The following is an 18,841-nucleotide window of genomic DNA, read 5'->3' on the forward strand; positions in this document are numbered from 1 at the left end:
ATCAATTTGCGTTTGTTTTTTCCAATAAGACGTCATTTCGTTCAGAAACCGTGAACACAGCGCCCCCCTGAGGCAGAGCTCAGAATCCCAGCAGTTCGCTTCCTGCCTCTTTAACAAATGGGAGGTGCCAGGACCCACGTGTGGCGTTTCCGTCCAATGAGGAACCCCGAAATAGAAAACCGGTTCAAACCGGTTTCGTTCTTATATTTCACTGTATAAACTACAAAAACATTCGTTTCTATTATACATTCGCCATTTTACACAGAGACTGTTGGGTCGCCGTGAGACATCTCTTCGAAAAAAAGACTTCTTTTTTGGGGCAGTTTTTTTCAGCCTTCTTTTGATTTCCAGCCATAAAGATGGGAAAAGCAAAGGTACTATTTTTATTTTAATTTAAATTGATTTTTTTAGTCATCTTGTGGGATTCGTGTCGGTGTTGAGGTTATTGTTGGGCTGCATTTATTTTCTCTGCATCAGAGGAACGTCATCATCTCTAACAAACGTTAGAGCAATGGCGGACAGGCAGCAGAGACCTGTTCAAGCATCGTCTTAATCGTCGAAAATTGAAGCCTTGCTCCTCGAACAAAAGCTTAAAATATTTATCAGTGGATTTGAACCCCTCAGATATTATAGATATTATATTTTTCGGTGCAATTAGGCTTGGGGCTAGAGTCTCCTATGACATTGGGTTGTTGCTGATTAAATCCTGTCACCGTCTGTCTTTTCCCTCTCTGTGGCAGTAGGCTGGGCAAAAAAAAAAAAAAAAAAATGACAGGTTGCACCCAAAGAACAACTTTTCATGCAGACAGCTCAACTATTTTTTTCCTAATTACGACAAGATTTAAAACATATATATATTTTGCAAATATGAGTTTTTGTCTTGTTTTAGATTTAATTTGCTTTTACGGGTTTGCAACCTGCAAATTTGAGGAAGGAGTGGGGGATGGTAGGTGAAAATGATAAATCTACCACAGATTAAAAAGAGGGGGAAAAAATGGCTCCTTATCCTGTATGCAGTTTTGCACTGTTTTCAAATTTCACTCTTTAGTTTGGGGTCGATCATCAATGCGTAGCAGCCTTCCTTCAATTGCGCCCTTTGTATTAGACAATGCGCATTAGTCATTTCCCCAAGTAGCGACATCAACACAAACAAAAACATCACATATGCATATATATTCTATTTAAATATGTAGTTTGGAGATTTTTAAAGTGTAGAATTTTTTGGTTTTACCAAAAAAAAAATATATATAATCGTCATAGTATGTTAATAACTGCTAAAAATAACTATGAAATGCGTTTTTTTTAACACAGAAATATCAAAACTATTTTAGTGCTTAGCGTTTAGCTTGTATAGATTGCTTTTTTGTTATTTTCTAGTTCCAGGTTACTAACGTAGTAATCTTATCAGTTTCCCCCTGCAGCTGTCTGTAGGCGCGCACTGATACAAAACAAAGGAAGCTGTCAGGGCGCCAAAGCGCTGTCATGGTGACAGGACAGCCCCGATTTGAATTCAAAAATGCGCGGGAAGCTCTGTGTAGCTTTCAAGTTCACAGGCTCCGATCAAGTTCATTGTTTGCTGTTAGGTTTTTCTCTGATACGGAAGCTGATGCACTATTAAAAATCATCCATTTTTAGTATTTTGTTGTTTTAATGCAAAATTTTCTCTTCTCTGTTGCAGCAAACTGTCCCTCCTGAGGTTTGTCATAAAATTCTAATCTTTTATTTTATTCTAATAAAGTTTGTTTCATTATTCTTTTTACTTGCTAAATGAGTCTTGTTTGTGTTTTGAATGTACATTAATGAAGTGTGATATATAGACATTCTTATATATTTCATCATTTACCTATAGCAAAGAAGAACCTCCCCAAGACTGGCACTGGTAAGGTTCTATTTTAAATTACCTTTCAGCCTCGATTATTTGTTTTCTTTCCAATTAAGCCTTCTATATAAATTAATCTTTTTAGAATAGTTAAACAGTTTATATTTTCTTTTGTTTGAACAAAAAAAAGAAAAATAGGAGATGTGTATTTCCTGAGTTATACATTAGTTTGCCTCAGTGTCAAGTCTAATTAATTATATTTTTTATCCAGAAACCTAAGGCAGCCCCAGTGGAGACTAAGAAAAAAGCAGCTCCAAAGGTAAGCATTTTTATAGAAGGTAGATCTAGGGAAGATAATAATAAACATTCTTAGATTTAGCATGTTTTAAGTTTGAATATTCTGCATTGATTGTACATTTTATTTATTCTTTGCTTCTTTATTGTGTAGAAGGCACCCAAAGCAAAGAAGGCCAAGCCAGCTGAGAATGGCAACACCAAGGCTGAGGTATGTATTTGTTTCCAGTAATTTCCATCTTAGTTTGTTACAGGTAATATCAATCCTGTTGTTTTTTCTTTTCCTCAGGAGCCAAAGGCTGAAGCCACTGAGGCCAAATAAATGATGGTTGAAGATGTCTCACTCTGTGTACTTGGTGATTGTACAGTTTTAAATAAGTATTTTTTACCAAGTTTTATATTACAAATATGTCATTTATAGGTTTGTTCTGGGCTTGCACTCAATGTAACAAGACTTTGTTTTCACATTCATATCCTTTTTCTTTTTCAACTTTAAAACGATTACCGTCCATATCATGTAGGCGTGGCATTTTAGTTTGTCTAATCTGTTTTGTTTTTTCAAACTGCTGATAAATAGATATTTTCAAGTTGGGTTTTGAATATTAATATTGAACATAAGGCAGCTAAAAGGTAGTAAAATCTTGCAGGAGAATGGGAATTTTGCCTTTTATCTTCCTGTATTTTCATGTTTGACTAATAAAACAGTTGCTGACAAAATAATTTGAAGCTGTGTTTGTCAACGTAAGATCTAGTCAGTTATAATGCCACATAAATTTAGTGTTATTAGGTCAAAAGTTTGGTAGACCCCCACAACATGTACCATGTAAATCTAGTTGTTTGATTGGGAAAAAAAAAAACAAGTTAAGTTATGTTTCTGTAAGGGGGAGTTTAATTTTTTTTCTGACTTCAGTGGTTGATCTAAATGTTCTTGAATAAAAAAATCTTTAAAATGTTTGGTTGGTTTCCTTTTTATGTTATGCAAATGAAAATATATTTTAGTTTTCGCAGGAGCAATACCTATCTGTACCCGTTTATAGGAGAGGTAACATGGGTTGGGTTTGAGCAAGTAGGTATTAGTGTCATAAACGCATTATTTGATGCACTATGGTGTACAACAGTAACTGCAATGTGTGTGTGTGTTTTTTTATTTTTTATTTTATTTCCATGATTAAAATCTAAGCCTGAACTAATTCCACTAAGTGGAACTAAAATGATTACAGAATGCCTGTTAGAGAAAGGTTAAACAGATAGGCCTAAACTTGATTATTGAATTCATGAAGACTGCTGAAAAACATTTGAGAACATTTTTATATTCTAGCTTCGAAGCGCAGCATAAAACATCAGGAAATCACCCACTACTTGTCCAAACGCGTCAAACCTTGGGTTTGATTATGGTACTGTTGTCTTTCAGCAGGAAGTTTGTGGACAGGCATCTCCTAGATCTGTCCGGTACCTCTCATCCTGTGATGGGCTGTACAGGGTTCACTATACTCTCACCTGCTCACTACTGGATGTAGGCCTGGCCCTGGGATGTTAAGAGGGCAAAAAAAAAAAAAAGATGAAATTCAAGCATTGAATATTAAGGATTTTTTAAATATAGAAACTTGATTAATCCCAAATGAGAAAATCAAGTTCTCGGTAGATTACAGACATTGCACACAACAAGTGCTTGCAGCAGAAAAAAATTAAATAACAGTATTGTTTTAAAAGAGGACAAGCACTTAATAGCACCTAATAACAAGTGCTAGTTAATGATATTGTAATTATAACTGTTAAAGATTGGAGCTTTTATGGTGAAAACATAAAACACAAAAAGTCAGAGTTTGCGAGTTTTTTGACATTCTGAGTCTAAATCTCGCTCAATACCAGCAGGGGGCAGTGTCCCGCCAGCTAAAGCTGATGTTCTTTGTTTCCCTGTTGGCTTCTGCCAAGCTTGAAAGTCGGTCAATTATGACGCGTCTGTTGTTTGAAAACACTTCTTTGAAAAATCCTCAAGCAAATATAGTTTGACTTATTTTCCAAAAAATGTATGTTTTTCAATCAGGTAAAAGAAAAATTATTTGGATTCTTCTATTTTGAAAAATACCTTAAAAATTGAACCAAAGCAAGTTTTTTATTGCCATTTTATTAGTGTTGTTGCCAGATTATTAGAGCCCTACGCAGAGCCAGGGATTAAAAATCATGATAGGCGGAAGTATTCTAGGAAACATTTTACATTTTGTTAACACTTGTTTCAGATGTTAATGCTTAGTGCATCCTTCAAATGTGTTTATTATGTGCATTTCACATTTCATCATCCATTAGCGTCCTATAGGCCATTTAAGGAAAGTGTATAGTTGAGTATACTATATTGAAAATCAGATTGCCTCTAAAGTGTCCCCAAGAACATGTCAACAAAGGAAAATGTAGTCTATACTAGATCAAGACAATGTGTTTATATATTAAATGAGGAGTAGTTGGAGACATACATATTTCTTATCTACAGATTTAATTAAAGTTAAATAAGACAGATAGGTTAAAAAATGTTCCACCCAGAGGTTTGTATAAACATGCAGATTTCCCTCCTTCTGGATGGGAATATGGCAGCGGATAGCATTCGCTTGTATCATGTCTTTAACTTTGCAACTATCCGCACTGAGCATGCAAATATTAACAGTAGAGAGAAAACTACCCTTAAACAGGGAGAAACCTCCTGCAGTACCAGGAAATGTCCCAACCTGCAGAGATCCAGGTGGAAGTAACTGCTCCTCATCTACATTTCCAAAATCCTGCCATAAACAAAAAAAGGAAAGGAGAAAGAGAATGTGGAGAGAAAGCTAAAGCAAGTTCAAAATTCTGTTTTCGAAAGGTCATATAGAGACATATTAAATCTGTGGGGGAGGCTGGGTTCATCAAGTGACCCACAACAGATTGTTTTTAGCACACATTTAAAATGAACACTGGCTTATATTAACAGAAAACTCCATGTTGCATTAATCTGTGAGGATTATTTTATTCAGGAAGTGACAGTTTTTTTCTGCCATGGAGGCAGACATCTTTGCGCTACGGCAGCCCAGAGCCAACAAACTAGTGATTGCGAGTTCGCCAAAATGTCACAACGATGTAGAAAAAATAACGGGTATATTTATTATCTTAAGTCTACATGAAACCTATACCCTACACAGACTAATGAAATACTATCTGTAAAATTATCTATGTAAACAAACCTCATCACTTGAGAAGGTAGGTGATGCCGACGTCGTGGAAGACATTTTGTCCCGTAACGCTCGCCGTACTGTTGGTTGATTGCATCGACTCATTGATTCGAATGCAATCCCTCACACTAAGCATGCTTGTAGCGGCAGTGGAGAGGAAAAACTCCCTTTTAACAGGAGGAAACCTCCAGCAGAACCAGGCTCAGTGTGAGCGGCCATCTGCCGAGGCCGACTGGGGTTCAAGATGACATAAGCAGACAAACCAAAAGCAGCTGTAAAAGGCGGCCCCGTCCAGGAAACACACAGCCAGGGGATGTCAGAGGATAAAGAGAGCACATCCAGCCAGTCACAGTAAGAGAAACAGGACTACACTGATTACAACAAAGATTGATGTTTAAAAAGCTATTGTAGGAGACCAGCCAAGGAAAGTGGCAAAATTTTGAATGGCTACTACTGTAAGTAAATAAGGTTAACCAAATCTAGATCAACCAAAGAATGAGTATTTATGCTCTTAAGAATATGATAATTAGATGTTAGTGCTCAATTAACATAGTTTGGATAAGTTACTGGAGCTTTTGTTTATTTTAAAAGGAAATCATCTTATTCTATTGGCAAATTATCTAATTTACCGCTTCAAATTAAGACTAATACAATTATTTCAATGGACTCATTTCCAGGGGCGGAGCTAGATGGGGGGGCCAGGGATGGCCATGGCCACCCTTAGCCAATCAGTGGCAGCAGTAATACTTTCAATTGAAATATTAAAAATATTTTAATTTTTCATATATTAACAATTACTTGACAACAAAAACACTGTGGTTTGCACATCAATATACTAACATTAAAGATGATAAGTACAGAATTACTGCTCTTTCCATAACTAAATATTGTGTTTCATGGGGTAAAGAGAAAATGATGTCTCTGCAAGTCATCTAGGATTCTTCAGTGAAATCATAGATACATAAATATTTTAATAAAAACCTATTAATCAATTTATGTAGATATTAGCATTTGTAAATGTCAATTTTATCCAGAATATTTGTTGATAAAAGTAGTTAAGTAAAGACAATGTTAAAGATGTTCACCTCAGAACTCAAACCTGAAAGGATTTTATCCACTATACTTTCTATCTGGAAGCACAAATGTTTAAATATATGCATCTGTTTGTTAGCAAAGGCTGTAAGAAAGTATAGTTTGTCTTATTTAGAAAAAATAGGATGAAAAAATGGATGTCTTGCTCATTAATTCTCCTGCTGGAAGAGTGTAGATTGACCCTGAGGTTCTGGCACCACCCCTTAGTGTACACTGAGGCCCCGTCCACACAAAGTCAAAACGAACACGAAACGTTAATATTTTCCAGAACGTTTGTCGTAAAGACGGAGACGTAAAATAAATGTGATCGTCCACACAAATGCATGAAAACGCTGCAAAATGTATGCCAGGCCTGTAAGCGGCGCTGTCGTGCCAAAGCAAAAATAGGCGACGAAATGTTGGGCATGCACACTAATATTTATACATGGTTGCCCTGCGGGCCCATTTTCGTGGTTCAGTCAAATTCAGGTGCTGAACTATGTCGTCAATATTGCTCTGTTCTTCCTGGAGTTATTCCAGAAGAAGAAGATTCTGTTGTAAGCCCGACAGCAGGGTGAGTAGCATGCGCAGCAACCATTCAACACAATACGGCGCCATTGTTGTTGTGATACTGTGTCGCGCATGCGTGTTTAGAGGCGACGCTATGACGCATGCGTGTAAGAAAAAAAATGCGGTTAGAGCTTAAAGATGGAAACGCTAAAACAGCGTTTCAAAATCTTCCCCCTCTGAAGGCTTTTTTTGGTGAAAATTTTGTGCGTTTAGGCCAGGGTTTGACTTCGTGTGGACGGGGCCTGAGTATTTCCTGGCCACCCTAATAAACATTTTCTGGCTACGCCTCTGCTTATTTAATTTTTTCAGTCCTATTTGCAGTTTGCCAAAAACCACAGGAGACACAGATTGTGATGGCAGCAAGAGAGTTAAATCAGGGCCAAATGCTTGCAGCAAACATAAACTGCAAAATTCTACTTTTAAATTAATTCAGAAGAAAAATCTAAAATCGTAGATTTTTGGTTTCTAAAATTAAACCCGATTCTAAACAGAAACAGACACACTTATTTCATTAGAAACACAGACTCCATGTTTGCAGTATAATTCAGTCCGTTTTAACCCAAACACCCCGGAGCGCCTCCAGAGCAAATGTGCGGGTTCCTCCTCTACAGTATTTCACACAAAGACAAAATGTTCCTGAACGTGGAACCAACACTCTCCGTGGGGCTCTGCGTGGGTCCATATGAACAGTGGCATGTGTGCTCGCTGCCAGGGCCCCTCCCCTCTGCCACAGCAGGAACACGCGCCGCTGCAGACCGGCTTCCTATAAAGCCTGTTCACACTGTGCCCTGCTGCTGATCCGATTCCACAGCTCCCCCTGAACACCCGCCCTGTCCCCGGACAGCTGAAGGTAAGAGCTCAGTTTTAGATGGACAGGGTGGACAGTGGGACATGGGGGACAGTCTGCAGCTCCAGCAGTCCTCCTTTCTCTCTGAGCACAGAAAGTTTTACTGTTCCTCCTCAGAAACTGTTATGAAACTCTTGCTTGCTGTTATCTAAACAAATACAGCTCTATAAGTTTTAATTTTTCGCTTTTTACCAAGAAAATATATACATTTTTTATGTAGGTAGTTCATTCTTTTTTTTTTTTTTTTTTTTTTTTTTGTAGAAAGTTGTGTCCACAGCTGGATTTAATTAATCCAGATTATGATTAGGATGACGTAATCGGTGCGAGTTGCATCCAATATAAGCAGCATGTCTTTAAAACAGATGGGTGCTTATTTTCAGATATATCCGTTATCCCTGAAATCAGATTTTATTTATCTAAACTATTATTATTATTATTTTTACAGTAAAGCTTAATTAAAAGGAAATCATCTGTTTTTATTTTCCAAAACCAAGTTGAGCAAGAAAGGCTTTTTTTCCCTCCTTCTTTTTAATTATTTCTCAATTCATCCAAAAAAGGATTATAATCTGAGAAATGATTATACAAGTTAAATTTTTTATGTGCAAGATCTCTTTAAACTTTAAAACCCTTTAGTCATAATTTGCTGTAATTTGAGCACCTTTTTCACTTAAAGCTTTTCAACAGCATTTTTTTAGGAAGTTTTATGAGTTTTGCATTTCTCTGTTATGTACAGAGTGTACCCTTCCAGTGTAGGAACTATGGCTGGTTTGTTGTGGGGCAATTTCTTGGAAGTTTTACATGCTTGAGTTCAAACTAAAACTGTGTGCTTAAATGAAGTGTAAGTTTTTGTCATTTAAATGCATATTTAAAGTGACATAATAAATATAGTAAATCTCTCTGTTTAAAGCTTTCCTGTAATTTCATCACAGGCTTGATTTAGGAAGGTTAAGAACGTGTGTATATATATATATATATATATATATATATATATATATATATAGCTTGTTTCCACTTTAGAATGATTTAAGAGCGACTTAAAACATTTTTAACAGTTGGGGCAAGAAATAAAGTTTTTTTTATTTATCTTTTGTGTTTTACATTCCTTAACTCTGCTGAAATATGCTGCTACAATCTGTATTTTTATGATCCAGTAAACTTTAGTAGTAACCAAGTTTCCAGGTCTGATTGCATACTGGATCTCTGCTTTAGTTTCCCTCAAACATTGTGTTTTAAAGCATTAACAGAAGCGGAAAGCTATTTCATTTTAGCTGTTTTCCTTTGAGGCAATTGAATGTCTTGTTTGTTGCTGTCCAAATGACTTAGATTAAATGCAGCGTGTTTCTAAATATTTGTGGTTCTAAGGGTGTGACTGCATAGCATACTTTCCTTTTTTTTTTCTAGTGGAGCTTGGATTTAATTAGATTGGTATTTAAATGGACATGAACAGGTATGATCCGTGTCTTAGTCACCAGAGGATCACTTCACAGGACATTGCACTCATTGACAAATCGACTCGACATGAAGGGGCAACAATGGTGGCATGCCATTGTCATGACTGTGCAGGACAGTCAGTGTGCGCGCTGCTCCCATGGCGAGACAGGCAGATTAACAGTGCTGATGTTCCACTGAGGCTCTTTGTGCAGCAGGAGGTTTATTTAGTTGGTCAATGGTCCTGCTACGGTTGCAGATGGGTCCATCTTTCACATGGCTGCTCGCTGCAGGGGGCTGGATAGAGACACACAGAGGTGGGGCCAAGACAGGAAGAAAAGCCTGATGGTCGTATTTTATTGGTTGTTTGGCGGAAAGTACAGTGTGTATATATGAGTCGAATGTTTGGGCACCTATAGCTTTGAAAGAAAGGCTTTCAAAGCTCCCTCTTCAGGGCTTTGACAGATATTATTTTCCCTCAAATTCTTCTATAATTTAAACATATGTTTGCTTCTAGGTCAGATGTTTTACCTCCACAGCAGTAACGGTGCAGTTACCTGCTTTGCAGCAGGTCTCTGCCTGGATTTGTGTGACACTGCCACAGGTGATGAACCAGTGGGTGCATCACTTGTGGTAGTCCCCAACCACAACATGAATAGTTCTCAGATGATTCACCTGGATCCTTGCCAACACACCAACTTGACCACTCCCTAACACTCATTCAGCTTCACCTCTCACACAAAATCCTTGATGTCCTTGCTTTGAATAGCTTACATATTTAAAAAGCCGGTGAAAACATTCAGAATATTTGATCCAGTGAAGTGATAGAAAAGGTTATGGCAGTTTAGTTGTAGATATTTCCGGTGTAATTAGCACTTGAGCCTGTTCTTAAACATGACTAACTCTATTCATTTTTAAAAAGCAGTCATAAATCAGTTACATTACAGTAATTTAGGCACCTGTTGTAATATCTTATAAATCAGGTTATCATTTGACAATAAAAAAAAAAAAGTACGTTGAGATTTTAGTTGACATCAACAGAGTTCTGGAGCCCTTGAGGTAATAAATGACTAACAAAAGAATCCTGTTTTTCTTATCCTTTCATATTTCAGTAACAGGATGAATATTAAAACTTAATTAATGAATAAAAAAAACACCCTTTATGGTTTACCTGCATTCAAACAAGGTTACTAAATAAAAAAATAAAAAAAGTTACTCTTTTAATTTTTTTTTGTCAAATAAATGCAAGATTTTACAAACTGTAATTTCTATACACTTTGTTGTACAGTAAACTCAGGCGGTTAGGTAATGAATAAGTACTATTGAGGACCAACCTGCTGACATTTAAAAAAAAAAATCTGATTTTTTTATTTTGCCAACATAAGCAACATGGCACTCCTTGTGTTTTTAATATTTCCTTGTTGGGTAATTTTGCTCCCCAGCTTCAGGGCAAACATAATCCTTACAATAATCCCAGTTGTAATGCGTATTTTTTTGCTCTTTTGATTATGTTTAAGTGAAATATTCTACATATTTAAATGGGCTTCTACAGCAGAACTTGTTTTTATTAGAGTCACTTTATTATTAGTCTTTTAATCTGAAAATGCTCCCTACATTAACAGAGATCACATTTGGTCTGTAAACTATACCCAGGCTTTTGGCATAAATAAATAAAATAAAATAAGCAGATTTAACTTTCAACAGAAATTTATGCTGCTTTCATAATACTTATTGCCCATCTTACATCTCTTATTTGTAATAAACATTGAGGGAAAAACTGGAGTTGTTGTAAAATATATTGAAATTCTGAGATATTTCTCATTGGGAATAGTTTAAGTGTTTTTATTCAAAAAAAAAAAAAAAAAGTGAAAAGACCGTTGAAGCTGACCATCAGCACCAATTCACACCCGTTTGTAAGGAATTACACTTTATGAACATATCATAGTTCTATGTCTGCATTTAAAATATTGGATCTGGACATTTAGAGTCCCAGTCAAGATATCTCAAGACAACTGGAACCAAGAATAGTAGTTTGTTTTCCGCCTCTCGCCCATTGACTGCTGGAGATAGGCACCAGCACCCCTCGCGACCCCACTCGGGACAAGCGTGTAAAGAAAATGGATGGATGGATGTTTTAGTGCCAAGATGTTAAATCTTTAAAAGTTCCTTCTGTGAGAACCGGAGCAATGATTGAGGTTGCAAATACTTGCAAATGAGCGTTTTCTGTAATGCCATCAACTGTTCCAACTTCCAAGTTCACCAAATTCCCTTTTCTTCATTCACAATCTTTGGTTGTTCTTCTGTTTGCCATCATCGCTGCACCAAGATGCTTAAATGCATTCAGCTGCTGGAAAGGGATTTGCTGATTTATTACCATGCAATTAGTTGGTGATCCCGATAGAGCGTCCAGTGGATTTGTTTGTTTTGGATGTAGACATGATGGGCGTTGCATCACTTACATCTCAAAGGCAGTGCTTCATTAACATGCTACTCTTTTCTTGTTGTTTGCTCACCAGATGATTTAGTGTTTAGGTAAGGTGTGATTATTATTTTTTTCAATACCTCATAAATTTTTATACAGAGCTTATCAGTGCTAAAACTAAGTGTTTTGTGTGAGCTGCATGACGTCAGATCTACAGGGTGTAGGACCAGATTCATGCCTCTTGCACTGGAGCTCAGGTTACATGGCATTAAGGGCAGCTTTGACTCTTTTGAACTAGTCTCTCACTGAAGAGGAAATGCTATGGAATTGACAACATGATTGGGGAAAAAAAATAGATGTTAAATTTTAATAAATCTGATGGGGTTTTTTTCCAGCATTTTATCCACTTTTTGATGGCTGTTTGGTAAACTAGAGTTCTGACCTATACAGAGATTAAAAGTGCTTATCGTGCCGGTTATATAACCCCATACACTGAAAATGCACCTTTTTCTTTCCATTTATTTCCCTTGTTCTACCTGAATGAGCATATTGTATCGGACTGTTTTATTTTGGAAGGAGGCGGTAGGCATGTGTTTTTGGAAAACGACTCACTGAGAGTAATGAATTTGGACAGCGGTTTGTGTGTGTGTGTGTGTGTGTGTTGCAGAAGTGGGCGTGTGTCGCAGTGGAGCCTGAAGATCTGGTTGGGTGAGAGCTGGGCTGTATATAAGGTGGAGAGCAGAGCAGAGGCTCGCTCTCTGGTTCAGGTTCATCCCTGTTTGGCATCTGTTGGGACTTTTTCTGCTATTTTTTTCCCTGTTTTTGGAAGCAGAAGATCCCACTGTTCCAACTGGTGGGATCTTTCTTTTAGTTTTTGCAGACGGTGAGAAATCATTCAGTTTTCATCGTTGGCTCTTGACTCGAGGAGCATCTTTTCAAAGCTTGGAATATCTACTTTTATTTTTTTTAGCAATAAGGGGTGTTACTCCACAGGTTGGCGTGTTATTCTTTCATACATTATAAGTTCTCTTGAGTCATTCAGCTTCCTTTTATGTGGATCGTGCATCCCAGGTTTCACATAACCTTCCAATGTCTGTACAAACAAGCCATCGTAGATTATTGGGTTTATATCTATCACCCCAACACCCTTGTTCCCCCCCACCCTAATTTCTCGGACCTAATTTCAAATCTTAAAATTTGCTCCTCGAACATTGTTGGATCAAAGGAAGCAAGACAAAGGGATGATTTTCAGTCCATTTCAACCGCCGCCGTCCAGCCATTTTAAAGACAAACAAAGCTTTATCACAAATATTTTAATTGTATTCATCTTAATTCATGAAGATTACTTTAGTTCAGTAGTGTCACTTCATGACGCAGCATAAATACAGGCTCTGTTGCTCTGACCCAGATCTTGTTCAAATATGATGATTTAATTACTCTAAACTGAGGGGAGGGCATTGAGTGGTGGATTAGTTGACTTCCCGACTTTGGAAGTGCAAAATGAAGATTTTTTTTTTTTTTTGAAGAGGGACAAAATTATAAAGAATTCCAGATGATATCTGCAGAGGAGCGATCAAACATGTTCTGCACACGTGTGCAGTTTTGTGCAATGGCTCCAGGCGAAAGATGTTCTTTCCTGATGCTTTAGTTTATTGGCACGTTAACGCAAAGGAGTGTTTTCTATTTTGACAAGGATATGACTTTAAAGTTGAATTTCTTTGTTTTTTTCCTATAAATTCCACCAGCTATATTTAAGCTATTGATCTTTTTTTAATTATAGGTTTTGAACCATCCCAGAGGATCCCTGATCCATCATTTCAGAAACATGATCATCAGACTGGGCAGGCTTACACCTGGATACTTCCGCCTTCTTCAGGTATTTAGCCTTAACAATAACCAGGTGCTAGTATATGAGTCTCACAGCTTGACAACCTTGACTGAAAACACAGTTTTTCTGCGTTATTGCACTAATATAAATATTGAAAATGTTCAAAATGATCCTAGTGTTTAATGTTGAATAAGCAGCGTATTGATTGTAACACTTTAAATTTCGATTCATGGGCTTGAGCGAAAATAGAGATTGTTGTTTAATAAGCCGATTAAAGTGGGGTATTGTTCGGTTGGCACATTTCCACATTTGTGGTAGCTTCTTACTAACACACATGCTGACTGTAGTCCGACCAAGTGAAGTTTTATACGTTGATAAGACTGATGCAAAACACGTTAGTTCTTTCCACTGTTTTATTGCAATCAGGAACAACTGCAGGTTGTTTTTTCTTTCTGTAAACCAGAATGCACTCTGTAGCTCTCTTTGAGCCAGCTAATGTGCAGTGTGCAGCAACGGGTGGGCAAGGTCATAGCACTTGTGCAGTTCTTCGAGTCATGATCTTCTATAAAAAACATTCAATTCGGTTTATTAATAAAGAACCAATTTACATAGCATGCCATCTAAATAAAGGCACTTTACAGAAACAGATTATAACATAACTGGGGGGGAGTACTAATCATTTCTATATCCTTTGTTCCTCCTAATCCTCCATGAGGAGAAGTATATGTCTCATTCATTGTGCAGAACTCTTGCTTCCGTCATTTCTCCTTTATTCAATAACAAAGAGCGTCTCTCGGATGAATTAAACCAAGCAGAGGAGTTACTGGCTATCAATCTGTTTATGACCCTGCAGTGAGATTATAATAATTTTTCTAATGTGAAGACTGGTTGTTAGTTTAATAATTTTACAGATTATACGGTTCACTGAGTGCTTTGTTCATTAGGCTTTCAGATCAGTTTACATGGAGAACTTGAAAAGACTAAACTTAGAATTATGGCAATATTTACCTAAAACTATGTTTTTACTAGCAAATAAGAATTATAGAAATATAAGCTGTTTGTAACAAAAACAGTCCAGCCTAATGAAATGGATAGATCTGCTGTTCTTTGTGACTGTGAATAATTTAAATAATAAATGACCTCACAGTGTCTCTCAGTTTAGAAATCTGAAATGCCTGATCTTTATAAAGCAAAGGGATTGGCTGTTCATGGGATAAAATTGTAGAGAATGTATATATATATTTACATACACATCTGTGTATGTGTGTTTTTTGTTTTTTTTTCTTCCCTTTTTCCCGTTCTTGATTTTACATTGATATTTTTCTTCCCACACAGGACACGGGTCCCCTTTGATTAAAATGTTTACCAAATATTTAATGGCTGTTCCTGCTTGGTCACATGGGGAAGAGGTCTAAAATGGCTCTCTTAAAATTTTCAAAAGGGAACTTGAATTGAAACCATCAATAATTTTAGACATTGATTAATCTAGTATTTTCTTTTTCAATCACTTCTTCTTAATGAACATAAACCAATAAACTGAATAAATGCTTGAAATGCTACTTTAGTAAAATATCAGCTTAATATTTTAAGCTGACTAACTGAAGATTTCTGAATTTGAGATTCGGCTGTAACACCACGAATCATTTCCATGTCCAACAAGTAAGATTATAAGGGTATAGTGGACGATGTTCAGTTTCTGGGTGGATCATCAAAATACGTGGTCCTCCTAACTGTCAATCATGCTGGTGATATGTTTACGTAAGGCCGTCCTACGTGCTCATCACCTTATTTTCGCTTACCGGTGGTGATTCTAACATAGTGGAAAAATTGCTAATCTTCTTTTGGAAGGTAAGCTTGTATGAGTGATGCAAACAGCAACTTTTAAAAGGAGCGTGCACGAGGCGTTTAAGAGGCGTGTCCTCTCGGGAGCAGGTACAGGGTTGTGCATGTGCATTTTTTTTTTTTTTCTTCAAAGAAGACGGGGCAGGTCTTTTCAAAAATTCGTAAAAATCCTCCACTATACCTTTAATGAACCTTGACCTTTGTCTCCTTCTCTTTCTGTGTCTCCAGAGGCAGGTGGCTGGTGAGGTCCAGACGCAGTCACACGACCGCACCGTCAACCAGATCGCCATGATGCTGGCCATCATGGGTCTTAGTTTGTCTTATTACAGCGCCAAACAGATGACTGAGAAGGTCCACGTCCAGCCGGCACCCTGAAGAGACGCGGTCGCTCCACAGTCTTGAGATGACGGATGAACCAATGACAACTGGAGGAGACCACAGAGGTGGAGGCAGGAAGCGAGATGTGGCGGTGTGTCTCTGGACAGCACTTTTCTCACCTCAGTCTTTGATCTCACCCATCCACTGATTCCCTGGGATCCTCCACACATAAGTGGCAGAGCTTTATAGGGTTTATCATAAAGAAATAATTTTCAAACTTATTCTTGCCAGAACTTTTGGCGATTTTTAAGGGGATATGCTTATTGGGGGTCACAGGGAGAACTGGTTTGGGTTTTTGGTAACCAGTTTACTGCCAAATGGGTCTGAGAATTAGTCATAGCGAAGGTGCATGCTTACATGATGCCATCAGTTCTATAAAAGGGAGAATAAACTTCACTGTGAAACATGATTTGTCCAAAAAGGGTTATTTTCTGAATTCTCCTTTTTAAGGGAGGGCTGACTGAGCTGTTCCTCCTAATGAAGTGATGGCAGACCCAAAGCATGGTTAAAAGAGGATGAAATGATACCTTTTTAATACCTTAATATTTTTTTTATATATATTTTTCCCTTCAGAATCTTTTAGAGCCTTCTGACCAGATCAGAAACTGATCTGTCTGTATATATGAGCTGTTTCTGTCAGTGAATATTTGCACAACACTATCGAAACCTTTTAAAATGCTGAAGTGGATAGGGACTCTGAACTACTCTCTGTATTAATGCGTAATTTCATCGTTTAACAAATCACAAAGTTGTCTCTGTGTGACTTTGTTCTTAAGAGTCTTCCTTGCAGGATCTTCCAATGTTAATGCAATCATGTACCTTTAGTAGAATGGCATGTATGTGTAGAAATCTTATCATTGCAATCTTCACAAGTCTTGTTTTTTTTTTTTATTGATGAATGAATGTAACACTTTGGTTTGTAATGATTTAATAAAGCTGTGACTATTTTAAAAGATTTCAAGCGGATGTTTGATAATTTTTTTTATCTAAAGTGGGATGGTGGAGTCTCGAGGTTGGCACATTGAGCTGCAACGTGACATTGTTTCCTGCATCTATGAATCTGTGGTGTCATCTGCACGCAACAGGATGTGGTGCGCTTGATTCGCGTGTTAAGGATTCTAAGTGAGACTGCATTTTTATTATCCTACTGGTGCCTGGTTTGCAAGTGCAAGCATACGTTTATAGGGCAATTAGTAAATGGGGTTTTTGCAGAGAATATAACATGTTAGGTTGTATAAGAACACCAAAATAGAAGGCAGATCTGCTTGTTTTTGTTTTGATTTCATGGTAGATTTTTTTTTTTTTTTTTTTTTGAAAACTTCATGATTATTACCAAAACCTCCAACTCATGCAAAGAAATTCAACTGAGATTTGCAGCAAATATTCTGCATGTTCTCCTCTTTCTCTTGCAGGGCGTGGAGTTTTACAGTGTTTGCATGACTGCTCGAGGCTGATGTGATGCTCTGTGACACTCTGAGTTCTCTTTGGGTGCCACGTGACCCCCTATCCCTCTGCCCATGCCACAAGCCCCTCCCTGTCGCTTTCTATCTCTCATGTAACTGGGTAAAAATCTTACTTTGCCATCTACGTGATGCTAGCATGAGGACACAAGACCAAAGGAAGAGCGATCATTGGTTGACCACTGATGCGTCACAATAATCGCCCTGGTTCTGAGCCGGAGAGACAAAGGGATGCGGATAAGGTCATTGGTGTGGAGAGTGGGTACAACGAGCATTTTGATTTTTAAAACTTTTCTATTTAGTGTCCCTATATTTGCAAAACATAGAAAACCTCTCAGAGTAGGACATTTCTGTACATCTTTGAAAAGCAGACCAAGGTTTGACTGAATAGTTTGGTGAATTGAAGCCCCCAAACGACTGAAACCAGACTGAAAAGCTGCTGCTGCTGAATAAATATTTAGTGACGTTAGTTGATGAACATGTCGAACAAATTCGCAGTTAGCCCCAACAAACTGAGGGTTACTCTATTTGGAATTGGAATTTCTTTGTTACAGTCAAATTAATTGTATTCATAATGAGTAAAATGTTTATGAATTACTTTTGTATCAAGAGGTACTGAATAATTTGATTTGTTACTGATTTAAAAAATAAAGACTGTCATTTATCCCTCCGAGTATCTGTGTTTCTAATCACATTTATTGGCAAACAAGCCTAATCTCAGGTAAAACCTTGTAGCATAAATTCCCTTTTGGAGTATTTATATGTGACAGTGTGGGATTCTGTCACTCTGATTTAAATCCCGCCCCGGGCCCTCTGTTGTGTAACTTGCCACATTTATAAACCCTCTTTTATTATCTGTTGATAGAAAAATACGATTTATTTAGCGTCAGTGCTCAACATGATTTGGTTTTTAGACACTGATCTCAAATTGTGGTTATAAGGACCTGGTGACCTCTAGATACGAAATTTAGATGAATTTCTCCAACTGAGCACATCTATCTGCCTTACTTTAGTTCTGTGTTCTCTTATCTTACCCATTTTGATAAGTGTTTGAAATAAAAGGTTGTCTCTGATATGCCATGTTTATACCCCATGGAAATTGAAAGGCAAGGATAACTAAAATTACTAGAAAAGTGGAGTATTAATCGTCCATTTCGGGCATTTTTTTATTATGAAAACACATATTTGCTGTGAGATGTGCGTTGACCTTACCAGGTCACATTGTAACATGCCCTGCTGGAGTCATGCTGAGAAGATGGTAGTGTGCACGTGCCAGGCTGGGGCATGTTGCTGGTTGGGTTTGGGGGCGGGGGTTGGGGGGGGATGGGTCATTTTGGGTAAGTTTTCATATGGGGAGACGCTGCTGTGGCGGTCATCACACATGCAGACTGCAGAGAACACAGTGTCTCTCAGATCCTAGACATTCCCGCCCTGCGGCACATCAACAACCAGATTTCCTTCACTAAAAACCAAACTAATAGCTAACAGACAGATATTGAAAATAATCTTCACTTTACTTTATAATGTTGCCTTTTTATTAAAAATAAACAAAGATGTTTCTGAAATGTCAGTGTGGTGGAGCACTTAATCTGTTTTTTTTCTCCCTCTGGCTTTCCTTTTGCCTGGATTAACCGCAAAGCTGCTTATCTCTGAATCTAAGAGCATTTTTGTCCCAACAGAGAGTTAGG

General features: G+C 37.5%; 2 long non-coding RNA genes across 2 annotated transcripts; both read left to right on the forward strand.

The window, feature by feature from the left end:
• Positions 1 to 220: 220 nt before the first annotated feature.
• LOC119777456 lies at positions 221 to 3,067 on the forward strand. The gene is made up of 6 exons (XR_005279917.1): positions 221 to 374; positions 1,679 to 1,696; positions 1,850 to 1,879; positions 2,091 to 2,138; positions 2,268 to 2,324; positions 2,403 to 3,067. It is a non-coding gene; the product is annotated as an uncharacterized LOC119777456 (long non-coding RNA).
• Positions 3,068 to 7,641: 4,574 nt separating this feature from the next.
• Positions 7,642 to 16,651, forward strand: LOC119777457. Its single transcript, XR_005279918.1, has 3 exons — positions 7,642 to 7,798; positions 13,426 to 13,521; positions 15,544 to 16,651. It is a non-coding gene; the product is annotated as an uncharacterized LOC119777457 (long non-coding RNA).
• The last annotated feature ends 2,190 nt before the right edge of the window (positions 16,652 to 18,841 follow it).

Source organism: Cyprinodon tularosa, unplaced genomic scaffold, assembly GCF_016077235.1.
Source record: "Cyprinodon tularosa strain WSP-4 unplaced genomic scaffold, ASM1607723v1 ctg124, whole genome shotgun sequence".
NCBI lineage: Eukaryota > Metazoa > Chordata > Actinopteri > Cyprinodontiformes > Cyprinodontidae > Cyprinodon > Cyprinodon tularosa.